General features: G+C 44.8%; 1 protein-coding gene across 2 annotated transcripts in view; it reads right to left on the bottom strand.

The window, feature by feature from the left end:
* The window catches only part of LOC128692988 (FERM and PDZ domain-containing protein 3), an 838,384-nt gene that overhangs the window by 806,710 nt on the left and 17,949 nt on the right, over window positions 1-13,725 (bottom strand). The window lies entirely within an intron of this gene.

Genomic DNA, 13,725 nt, shown 5'->3' with positions numbered 1-13,725 from the left:
GATAAATATTATCAATGTGTTTATGCGACCATAACACCAAAAACACAGCTGTTGTTTCTCTTTTCAGCGTAAAATAAAAAAAAATATGTTTTCAATGGATTCGCAATTTATGATACGAGAGGTGTTTAATATGCAAAATTACGCGTTTGTTTTACCTAATTCATAAAATTAGGCAGCAAATAAATGTGTCCCAGGACTGTTCCGCGTTCCTGATCGCTGGTGCGTTCCGTGTTCTTGATCACTGGTGCGTTCCGTGTTCCTGATCACTAGTGAGTTCCGTGTTCATGATCGCTGGTGAGTTCCGTGCTCATGATCATTGGTGCGTTCCGTGTTCCTGATCGCTGGTGAGTTCCGTGTTCATGATCGTTGCTGCGTTTCGTGTTCATGATCGTTGCTGCGTTCCGTGTTCCTGATCACTGGTGCGTTCCGTGTTCCTGATCGTTGGTGCGTTCCGTGTTCCAGAGCGCTGGCGAGTTCTGCGTTGTTGACTGCTGCAGTGTTTTGGGTTACTGGCCGTAGCTGTGTTCCGTGTTCCTCGCCGCTGCTTCGTTCCCTATTCCTGGCCAGTGCTGCGTTCCGTGTTCCTGGACGCTGCTACTCACCAAGAGCTCTAAAACTTAAGCTAATTTCTGCTCATCTCTCAACTTCGAAGTCCGGCGAGTACAATTTTACTCACATAATCTGCAGGTTACTAACAAATACTGAGCATAAGGTCATTCAGGACGGCGAGACTCTTGAATCAGTGACGCTGGTCACTCAGGAGTTACTTCTAGTAAGAGTGACGTCTAATAGGAGTGACTTATACCAGAAGTGACTTCTAGTAGGCGTGAATTCTAGTAGAGATGACTTCCAGTAGACGCGACTTCTGATGGATGTAACTTCTAGCAGACGTAACTTATCATGTGACGAAAGGGTTTATTGATTTAAGGAAGAGTGTAACTAGTATTTTCTTTACAAAGCTGCTACCTTTGTTCTGCCTGTGTCTCAACAATTAACGAATCAGTGTTCGTTGAACTATATTATCAAGTGGCAGGTGGTATTCCTGTATTGTACAGTCACTGAACAAGGCAACTCTCGCGTTCATCAACGCTACAGTCACTGAACAAGGTACCTCTCGCGTTCATCAACGCTACAGTCACTGAACAAGGTACCTCTCGCGTTCATCAACGCTACAGTCACTGAACAAGGTACCTCTCGCGTTCATCAACGCTACAGTCACTGAACAAGGTACCTCTCGCGTTCATCAACGCTACAGTCACTGAACAAGGTACCTCTCGCGTTCATCAACGCTACAGTCACTGAACAAGGTACCTCTCGCGTTCATCAACGCTACTATCACTGAACAAGGCAACTCTCGCGTTCATCAACGCTACTATCACTGAACAAGGCAACTCTCGCGTTCATCAACGCTACTATCACTGAACAAGGCAACTCTCGCGTTCATCAACGCTACTATCAATGAACAGCAAAATATTCCACGCAATAATAATAATAATAATAATAATAATAATAATAATAATAATAATAATAATAAGTAGTAGAAGAAGAAGAAGAAGAAGAAGAAGAAGAAGAAGAAGAAGAAGAAGAAGAAGAAGAAGAAGAAGAAGAAGAAGAAGAAGAAAGAGGAGGAGGAGGATACCCAAGCAGTAGTTTTTCTCTGTGTTTTGTACTTGACAAGACCACTCGCGGGCGAAACGTTGTACCAGATAAAGACTTCACTACATTGCCTATTTATAACAGGAAGTGGAGGAGGGAAGACTCCCGCGTCATGTCGCGAAGGGGATAGAAACACGATACATGAAAGGAAAATGGTGAAAATGAGAGAGTCAGACAGAAAGAGAGATAGATTAGGGAGAAGAGGAGAAAAGGCTTGAGGAAAGACAATTCTGACTCATTAACAAGGAAACAGTGAGGGTTAAAGAAGGTCTGAGGGAAAAGAGGTTAAAGAAGGTGGGAAGGAAGAGAGGTTAAAAGCTGCAAGGGGAGTTAAAAGATATCGAACGTGAGAAGGTAAAAGAAAGAAATATGGCGGAAGACAGGAGAAAATAATAACGAATATAGAATGATAAAGGTGGTAAAGAATGGAAGGAAAAAGGTAAAGTGAATGGAAATACTATAGCTGCAACGTCTGAAGACAACACACAAGATAAACAATACTACCTCCCTGTGGGAGCTTAGAGGATTACTTAACTCTAATCTGCCTGGAGTGACAGAGAGAGAGAGAGAGAGAGAGAGAGAGAGAGAGAGAGAGAGAGAGAGAGAGAGAGAGAGAGAGAGACATACAGAATTTACAGACTGTTCCTGTAAACTATTTTTTTACACAAGGGTTTTACAAAGTTTGGTTAAGTACTTTTGCCTTTACAAGCTAAAAGCTTTATGTAACAGCTCTTAGCTTGTAAATAAAGGCAGAACCCCTAGCGTAAAACAAAGTTTACAAAAGCAGCTTTATACAGTGACACGATCTGCATCATGTTAAGATAAGATAAGATAAGATAAGATAAGATTTCGTTCGGATTTTTAACCCCGGAGGGTTAGCCACCCAGGATAACCCAAGAAAGTCAGTGCGTCATCGAGGACTGTCTAACTTATTTCCATTGGGGTCCTTAATCTTGTCCCCCAGGATGCGACCCACACCAGTCGACTAACACCCAGGTACCTATTTGCTGCTAGGTGAACAGGACAATATGTGTAAGGAAACGTGTCGAAATGTTTCCACCCGCCGGGAATCGAACCCGGGCCCTCCGTGTGTGAAGCGGGAGCTTTAGCCACCAGACCACTGGGCCACCCACCAGACCACTGGGCAGAGATCACACCTTACACTAGGGATAACTACCCCTCCCCTCCTCTCCTCACTCCCCCACATCCCTACACTCCCCAGTGCTCATTCGTTAAGGTCAGGTCATCGCAGTTCCGCCAGAGTAAAGGTCAATCAATAACATTCAGTTCAGGCAGAGTTAAGGTCAACAAAACCCCGGAGAGGAAAAAAATTAGGTAGGTCGAAGGGCATGAGAGAATTGTTAAGCATCAGAACATATTCCCTTGTTCGGCTGCAACTGTAAACATATTTATACACGAGCAAAAAATTTCAGAGCTAGCAAGAGCCAGTCATTCAGAGCCACATATGTGATGGTACATCAATCGTATCCAATGAAGATAAGGATTCATCAATCGTACCAGAGGCAGACATAAATTCATCAACAGTACTTGAGGCAGACACGAGTTCATCAATAGTACCAGATGCAGACACGAATTCATCAATAGTACCAGAGGCAGACATGAATTCATCAACAGTACTTGAGACAGACACGAATTCATCAATAGTACCAGAGGCAGACATAAATTCATCAATAGTACCAGAAGCAGACATGAATTCATCAACAGTACCAGAGGCAGACATGAATTCATCAACAGTACCAGAGGCAGACACGAATTCATCAATCGTACCAGAGGCAGATAATCTTATTTCTACAGCAGGCCACGTCTCTCCTGTCAGGATTATCTTAGCTTCACCTTTGACAGTATATAAGTGTCCACACTGTCGCTTCAGCTTCACACTGTTCCAGACTATGAGGCAGAATCTTCTCCAGGCTGAGGGACTGACTACGTCTTGTAATAATGTTAGTACAATTACCGATAACATGTTAGGTAAAAAGGACACAAGTGCAGCTAATGCGACATTTTGAGGCAACGTTTCGCTCTCCAGGAGCTTTGTCAAGCCGTAACGACTTGACAAAGCTCCTGGACGGCGAAACGTTGCTACAATAAAATGTTGCATTAGCTACACTTGTGTTCATTTACCTGACTACGTTTTCAAGGGTGATGGACTGATTACATCGTCTTCACAGCTCTAATGCTGCTGCTGACTCCTCTGTATTCGACTGAAGAAGCCTCCTGTGTAGGCGAAACGTTTCGGAATAAAGATACCTAACTGCTCCTCATGTGTCTTTACTTATCAAGCAAGCTGTGATGGCTATGTGGAGCCAGAAGACAGCCAACAGCAGCAGCCAGGTTGAACAGAAAATTAAGAGAAATGCATGGCCTCTGGCTAAGCTGCAGGTGTAGAAAATAAGGATCAGTCAACTGCACTCGAGGCAGACAATGATTCGCGAATCACATCCGATACAATGATTCACCAATCACACCCAAGGTAAACAATGATTATCAATCACGCCCCAGGCAGACAATGATTCACCAATCATACTCCAGGAAGACAATGATTCACTAATCACACTCGAGACAAACTGATTCACCAATCACACCCGAGGCAGACTGATTCGTCAATCTCAGAATGAATGGAAAATTACAGATCACTGCTAAGATATACTCAGAGAATAACACAGTGAAGACTGAAGATCAATGGTTCAGAGAACCGACATGTTGATAAATTAGACACATGTGCAACTCTTGGGTATCTTTGTTGAGGAAACGTTTCGCCACACAGTGGCTTCATCAGTCCATACATAGGAGAATTTTGAAGAACAGGAAGAGAATGAGGTAATCAGTCCCTCAGCCTTGAGTCGATGTGGTCAGTCCATCAATCTTGAATAGAATACGGCATAAGTGCGGAGAAGGAGCTTATAAACCGTAGGCAGGAGAGGTGCAGCAGTCGTAGGTGGTGTCACATTTGTTCAATGTGGAAGTAGGTCGTGCCCAAGGGTTAGGCAATTCTTGGGAATTCTTCGCTTGCCTAACCCTTGGGCACGACCTACTTCCACATTGAACAAATGTGACACCACCTACGACTGCTGCACCTCTCCTACCAACGGTTTATAAGCTCCTTCTCCGCACTTATGCCGTATTCTATTCAAGATTGATGGACTGACCACATCGACTCAAGGCTGAGGGACTGACCACATCGACTCAAGGCTGAGGGACTGATTACCTCATTCTCTTCCTGTTCAAGATTCTCCTATGTATGGACTGATGAAGCCACTGTGTGGCGAAACGTTTCCTCAATAAAGATACCCAAGAGTTGCACGTGTGTCTAATTTATCAACAGTGAAGACTCTTGCATGACACTATCTACAAGAGAAACAATCTACAGGTCTCTTCTACAGGGCAACAAGCCAACACAGAGAACACTGGCAGGAATACTAAGTGCAGCGTCTCTCTGATAAGTAACATTCTTTAGAGACTACTACACAACTTGTAACAATAGTCTCGTAGCCTGGAAGTCAGTACTTTGATAAAATAAGGTTGTTGGACAGAAACCTTATACCTCTGATATATTGTCGATGAGTTCCGAGAGTTTTTCTTACTCATAGAGCCCGGCCTTGGGCCAGGCTCGTCTGGTGCTTCCCTCGTCAACTAGGTTGTTGCTACTGGTGGCCAGCCTATTAAACGTTTTGCATTCTGGTAGGAATTCTAGCTTCTGTCTCACATAAGATGACACTGTAATGGTATCCAATTCAGAAGGTCTGGTGTGAGGTCGGGCCGTAGGGGCCATCATCCTAGGGGCTATTAACAGATTACAGCTATGCATTGTAGCCTTCTGAACTGCAGAAAATAAGCAAAAAAAAAATCGCCCACGTCAACAGCAAAGATTTCAGAGAGGTCCAGAACAATGAGCTCATTTCAGAAAACAGAATATTAAAAGTTTTTTAAATTTGCAGAAGTGAATTCGAGTAATGAACTATTTGTGGAGCGAGGCAGAGCCAGGGAGGAGGAGGAGGAGGAGGAGGAGAGTATTAAAGCTCGCTGTTGTATTAACACAATCATTCTGATGGCAAACACAAAGATGTGACCTTGTAGAATGTATCAGCAACCTTTAAGATCTGTCATAATATTGATGGTATATAAACAAGTTGATGAATAACATTGTAAAGACTGACTACCTTCGACCAAGGTTGAGGAACTGACCACCACCTACCAAGGTTGAGGAACTGACCACCACCTACCAAGGTTGAGGGACTGACCACCACCTACCAAGGTTGAGGAACTGACCACCACCTACCAAGGTTGAGGGACTGACCACCACCTACCAAGGTTGAGGAACTGACCACCACCTACCAAGGTTGAGGAACTGACCACCACCTACCAAGGTTGAGGGACTGACCACCACCTACCAAGGTTGAGGAACTGACCACCACCTACCAAGGTTGAGGAACGGAACTGACCACCACCTACCAAGGCTGAGGAACTGACCACCACCTACCAAGGTTGAGGAACTGACCACCACCTACCAAGGTTGAGGAACTGACCACCACCTACCAAGGTTGAGGAACTGACCACCACCTACCAAGGTTGAGGGACTGACCACCACCTACCAAGGTTGAGGAACTGACCACCACCTACCAAGGTTGAGGAACTGACCACCACCTACCAAGGTTGAGGAACTGACCACCACCTACCAAGGTTGAGGGACTGACCACCACCTACCAAGGTTGAGGAACTGACCACCACCTACCAAGGTTGAGGAACTGACCACCACCTACCAAGGTTGAGGAACTGACCACCACCTACCAAGGTTGAGGGACTGACCACCACCTACCAAGGTTGAGGAACTGACCACCACCTACCAAGGTTGAGGAACTGACCACCACCTACCAAGGTTGAGGGACTGACCACCACCTACCAAGGTTGAGGAACTGACCACCACCTACCAAGGTTGAGGAACTGACCACCACCTACCAAGGTTGAGGAACTGACCACCACCTACCAAGGTTGAGGGACTGACCACCACCTACCAAGGTTGAAGAACTGACCACCACCTACCAAGGTTGAGGGACTGACCACCACCTACCAAGGTTGAGGAACTGACCACCACCTACCAAGGTTGAGGAACTGACCACCACCTACCAAGGTTGAGGGACTGACCACCACCTACCAAGGTTGAGGAACTGACCACCACCTACCAAGGTTGAGGGACTGACCACCACCTACCAAGGTTGAGGAACTGACCACCACCTACCAAGGTTGAGGAACTGACCACCACCTACCAAGGTTGAGGAACTGACCACCACCTACCAAGGTTGAGGAACTGACCACCACCTACCAAGGTTGAGGAACTGACCACCACCTACCAAGGTTGAGGAACTGACCACCACCTACCAAGGTTGAGGAACTGACCACCACCTACCAAGGTTGAGGAACTGACCACCACCTACCAAGGTTGAGACCACCACCTACCAAGAACTGACCACCACCTACCAAGGTTGAGGAACTGACCACCACCTACCAAGGTCGAGGAACTGACCACCACCTACCAAGGTTGAGGGACTGACCACCACCTACCAAGGCTGAGGAACTGACCACCACCTACCAAGGTTGAGGGACTGACCACCACCTACCAAGGATGAGGGACTGACCACCACCTACCAAGGTTGAGGGACTGACCACCACCTACCAAGGTTGAGGGACTGACCACCACCTACCAAGGTTGAGGGACTGACCACCACCTACCAAGGTTGAGGGACTGACCACCACCTACCAAGGTTGAGGGACTGACCACCACCTACCAAGGCTGAGGAACTGACCACCACCTACCAAGGCTGAGAGACTGACCACCACCTACCAAGGCTGAGGGACTGACCACCACCTACCAAGGTTGAGGGACTGACCACCACCTACCAAGGCTGAGGGACTGACCACCACCTACCAAGGTTGAGGGACTGACCACCACCTACCAAGGTTGAGGGACTGACCACCACCTACCAAGGCTGAGGGACTGACCACCACCTACCAAGGTTGAGGTATTGACCATCTCCTACCAAGGCTGAGGGACTGACCACCACCTACCAAGGTTGAGGGACTCACCACCACCTACCAAGGTTGAGGTATTGACCATCTCCTACCAAGGCTGAGGGACTGACCACCATCTACCAAGGTTGAGGAACTGACCACCACCTACCAAGGTTGAGGGACTGACCACCACCTACCAAGATTGAGGAACTGACCACCACCTACCAAGGCTGAGGGACTGACCACCACCTACCAAGGTTAAGGGAATGACCATCTCCTACCAAGGTTGAGGGACTGACCACCACCTACCAAGGCTAAAGGACTGACCACCATCTACCAAGGTTGAGGGACTGACTACCAACTACCAGGGTTGAGGGACTGACCACCACCTACCAAGGCTGAGGGACTGACCACCACCTACCAAGGCTGAGGGACTGACCACCTACCAAGGTTGAGGGGCTGATTACCACCTACCAAGGCTGAGGGACTGACCACCATCTACCAAGGTTGAGGGACTGACTACCAACTACCAGGGTTGAGGGACTGACCACCACCTACCAAGGTTGAGGAACTGACCACCACCTACCAAGGCTGAGGGATTGACCACCACCTACCAAGGTTGAGGGACTGACCACCACCTACCAAGGTTGAGGGAATGACCATCTCCTACCAAGGTTGAGGGACTGACCACCACCTACCAAGGCTAAGGGACTGACCACCATCTACCAAGGTTGAGGGACTGACTACCAACTACCAGGGTTGAGGGACTGACCACCACCTACCAAGGTTGAGGAACTGACCACCACCTACCAAGGTTGAGGAACTGACCACCACCTACCAAGGCTGAGGGACTGACCACCATCTACCAAGGTTGAGGGACTGACTACCACCTACCAAAGTTGAGGGACTGACCACCACCTACCAAGGTTGATGGACTGACTACCAACTACCAAGGTTGAGGGACTGATCGCCTCAAAACTACTACTATTGTCTCTGGTGTCATATTCGACTGAAGAAGCCTGTTCTGCAGACGAAACATTGCGGCAATAAATATACCCAAGTCCTGCACATGTCTTATTCATCAGTCATTTAGTCGCAGATGTGATTCCCCTCACGAAAGGCGCCTTGATGAAGGTAAAGAGCTCTTGATCCAAGGAATTGTAGCTGCCTTCCCACTCCTGGGATCAAATCTGATGGCTGCACTGTATGACCCCTAAGGGTTTATCGTACCCCATGAATGTAATTAATCATAATAATAATAATAATAATAATAATAACAATAATAATAATAACGCAGATTTGATTGTATTTGACCCAGCCAGAGTAGAATGGCTGTTTGGTAAGGGTGACCCACATGGGTGACCCACATGGGTGACCCACAAGGGTGACCCACAAGGGTGACCCACAAGGGTGACCCACAAGGGTGTGCAAACATCACTCGATAAAAAGTTTATATCACATCATTTATTTACCCACGCAAATGTTTGAGAGCCAAATGGATATAAAGTGGCATTGATTTCGTGTGTTTGTGATAAAATCGACCATATAGTTTAATTTGTGTGTGTGTGTGTGTGTGTGTGTGTGTGTGTGTGTGTGTGTGTGTGTGTGTGTGTGTGTGTGTGTGTGTGTGTGTGTGTGTGTGTGTACTGAGCGCGTCCATTCACGCCTGCGTGCGTCCGTCCGTCTGCGTATGCGTGCATCCATGCACGCGTAAGTGTGTCTGTCGTTTGTCCTGCCGGCATTCTAGCTTTACGCAGCTCTGGGCTTCAAAGCTGTGGATTATCTCTGTGTGGAGGCCGCCAATCTATTGCTTTGATCACCTCTGGTCAAAGACCGTGGTCCAGGAAACCTGAAATGTTCCTCAGATTCCTTCTCCCTATTACAATTATACACACACACACACACACACGCACGCACGCACGCACACACACACACACACACACACACACACACACACACACACACACACACACACACACTCACACTCAATCTGGAGTGATGTAGTGGAGGCAGGATCCATACATAGCTTTAAGAAGAGGTACGATAAACTTCACGGAGCAGGGACAGAGAGTGAACCTAGTAGAGACCAGCGAAGAGGGGAGACGAGGAGCTATGAATCGACCCCTGCAATCACAAATAGGTGAGTACACACACACACACCAATCATGCTATACTCATCACCTTATTATCAATAGAATAATAATAATAATAATGCTAATAATAATTTATTATTAAAATATTAGGAGAGGCGCCAAAATAGTATGGGCCATTACAGCGCCTGGAGAAGGGGGACGTAATCAGGTCTGATCAAAGAAAAGTGAGAGCAGCTACAATTCCTTCAAAACTATCAATGAGTCCTCCCCCTCCCTTCCTTGAAGGATCATATCCTTCCAGAACCATCAGAACGACCTTGGAACCACCCCACGACCACGGCCCCAGAACAACTATCACGACCGCCAGACCACCACCAGGCCCCCAGAACAACCATCACGACCCCCCCCCCCCAGAGTAACAATCACAACCCCAGAACCATCCCACGACCCCCAGAACCTTCAAAAGCCACTAAATCAATGATAACACTCACATAGGAAGTAAATATACTCTCTAAACTGGAGGATTAGATTTTTAGATTTTGCCACCGAAGTGGCTAGTTTATTGTGCACCCCATATCCATCCTGTTGGGGGTAGCGCAAGAGCATTTTGATATGTAAAAGGCCTAACAACTAGGCCCCTAAAGGGTTAACAGGAGTACATCCGGACTTATATCTACAGTTCGCTTATCTGTTACAAGCAAATTTAGGAAATTTGCTCAATGTATCTGGTATCTTATTTTCACTAATAAGATATCTTGACATGTCACATAGATTATTATGCAATCTCTATACAGACGAAGTGAAAGAAAAAAAAACAATAAAACGTACAAAGGAATTTCACTGGATAAATCAATTCATTTATCAGAAATTGAAAAAAAAAATACTGTAACGCAAGTGAGAAAGCTATGTTGTTATTTATTTATGGAAGAGAGTTCTTCACCTGCGTTACAATGACTTAAATACTTGCTGAGAAATGTTTGAGCTGATAAGATACAGTAAAACGTGTTTGTACGTTGTCCAGGTCCTCACTTTCACCTCTCTGGAAAGGAATCTTACTGTACAGTAAGAGATCCATCAATAAATTGCATGTACCTTTACTTACATCTGGAAAAAATACTTAAGGAACCGGTTACGTGTCTGCGCAATGAAATTACTCCTTACGAGAGCAGAAGGCTCAACAGATAGTACAAAATTACCCCAGTGTTCCTCCAGTCTTATGTTAAAGGGTCCGGTCCGACTTGGACCATTTACAAAGTCACACAGTGTGACTTTGTAAATGGTCCAAGTCGGACCGAAGCGTCGTCGTAAACTCCTCTTTTATGTACGGGTTATTTGTGTATTATTCCAGTCACGGTATTGTGCCTTATTTTCTTATTTTCTGTTAGTATAACTTTAACATACGACCTGCTAGTAATGTTATGATAACTTTGACATAAAACCTGCTAGTACTGGTATGGTAACCGTGACACACAACCTACCGGTATACTATGGTAACGTTGACACAATACCTTCTCGCATTATGAAAACCGCATGCGTTATGTTAATTATCCTACGTGTATCTATGTGTCTGAAGTCTGGCATCAAGGCTAGCTGCAACCCCACCCTTGTAATATTTGTCGCATCCTGTAACAGAGGCAGTGAATACACTGTCTGTCTTTGAAGATCAGTGTAGATTGTTGTGGGTGTTCTTAATGGTTACGAAGTTACTACTACGACGTCGATGCTGAATATCTATAGAGAAGGTGGGTTCTGGACGGTGAGTTGACCAATGGGTAGGATGATGCATGCGTTCATCAACTTAAGCGTCTACGTCTGCAATCGAGAATTAAATACAGTTGGAATTTGACGCTTTGAGAGAAGCAAAAATGTTGCAGATGCAGGGACGTTCTTCCTCGAGGCTCTAGTTGCTAAAATTCTATAGAAACATGCGAGTAAGTATGCTGTTTGTTCTTGGCATCATCGAGAGAGAAGTGTGTTACAAGATCTTCACCGTTGACGTGCAACAAACCTGCAACCCTCATGGCGTGAGACAAGGCCAAATTCATCCTAACGGAAAATAACAGTTAGAAGGAAGTGTCTGGAAATAGCCGCCATCAAGGTACACGAGACCATGGAGATCATGGAGATTTCAGCCTAGTAAAACCCTGTGCTAAGTGCCTATCCCACACGAGGCCTCGCCCTGACCTCCGACATCCCTGTCTCAACTGCATATGACGTGACCCCTTCTCTCTCCTCTCCACCCAACCCAAATCATGGGTGAGGGACTCTTTTAAGAACATAAGAATGGAGGAGCACTGCAGCAGGCCTACTGGTTAATACTTGGCAGGTTCATCTCAAATGTAACCACTATCTTGATCCAGGAACATAGACTTATCCCCCATTACCCTAGATCAAACCTGAATAACTCCCATTCCTCAATCGCTTTATGACCCTTATGAGTTTAGAGCTTCCCACAAAGTGAAATTAAAAGCCACCCAACCTAAATGTAGTTAAACGTTTTTCTGTAGGCTTGGTAAAGCTCAATCGTGAGCGAAACGTCGTTCAAAATAAAGTTTTATTCTACATTATGTTTACACCACTTGTGGTTAGAGAGTATATACCAGTGGTGTTCCCTCTCTTACACAATTATAGTCTAAGTTATTATAATTCCAATGCTCCTTCAGTCACTCTAACTGTGAAGAAATGTTTTCCACTATCTTCGCTACACTATATCTTAGTTAACTTATGGCCTCTCGTTCTCCCTACTACAACTGCTGTACACGTACGTACCTACGTGTGTGTACTCACCTATATGTGGTTGTAGGGATCGTTTGTGTGTGTGTGTGTGTGTGTGTGTGTGTGTGTGTGTGTGTGTGTGTGTGTGTGTGAGAGAGAGAGAGAGAGAGAGAGAGAGAGAGAGAGAGAGAGAGAGAGAGAGAGAATTCAAGTTACTGTCCTCTTCACTTCCTATACCTACATTAGAAAAAAATAACGGTGTGTTTAAAAATTATATTATATTCCCCCGTTACTCCCTAAATATATATGCCCTGCTACTTTATCTACGTTGAAGATATATATATATATATATATATATATATATATATATATATATATATATATATATATATATATATATATATATATATATATAGTGTAATAAACACTTGTCAGTGCTCAATAATAATCCACATGGAAACAGAAATACAGAAAATTAATTGGTCTGTATATTTCGACCCCCTGCTAAAAAAGGACCCCAACAGGAGGTCGAAATATACAGACCAATTAATTTTCTGAGTTTCTGAATGTGCATATATATATATATATATATATATATATATATATATATATATATATATATATATATATATATATATATATATATATATATATATATATATATATTCAACGTGGAGAAAGTAACAAGGTCAGTAGACTGCAGTATGTTTTTACTGTGAGATAAAAGCTATGTCATAATTATCTCTGGCAACATTTTTTTGTATAGATGTGCTAGTGACATCAAATACAAGACCATTCACTTCAACACTGTATCTTAACACTGCCCAAACATCCAACCTTTCAGACACACCTCTACACAAACCCTACAGGATTTAGAAAAACATTTTCTTATTAATGATATCTGCTGAAATCTTGAGACTATTCACATTTTGCCTGGACTAGATGAATGAACTGTTTTTAGAAAAGACTGAAGTTCAACAGTGACTAATGTTTTAGTGATAATAAAATACTTAAATGGCTTAGAGACTGTTACTCTGGAACAAACTTCCGAGTACCGTCATAGAAGCTAAGACGTTGTGCAGTTTTAAAAACAGGTTGGATGAATACATAAGTGGTGTGAGTTGGACCTGACTTTGTGCTATTAGGTCAGATGCCGTGCTCCTCCCTTACGTGACGTGACTAAACTGACTAGGTTAAGGCATTGGCTTAAGCCGGTGGGAGAACTGGACTTGCCTCG

This window comes from Cherax quadricarinatus, chromosome 38, assembly GCF_038502225.1.
Source record: "Cherax quadricarinatus isolate ZL_2023a chromosome 38, ASM3850222v1, whole genome shotgun sequence".
Classification (NCBI taxonomy): Eukaryota; Metazoa; Arthropoda; class Malacostraca; order Decapoda; family Parastacidae; genus Cherax; species Cherax quadricarinatus.
Note: the sequence above shows the minus strand (reverse complement) of the source record. Positions and strands in the feature narration are given on the sequence as shown.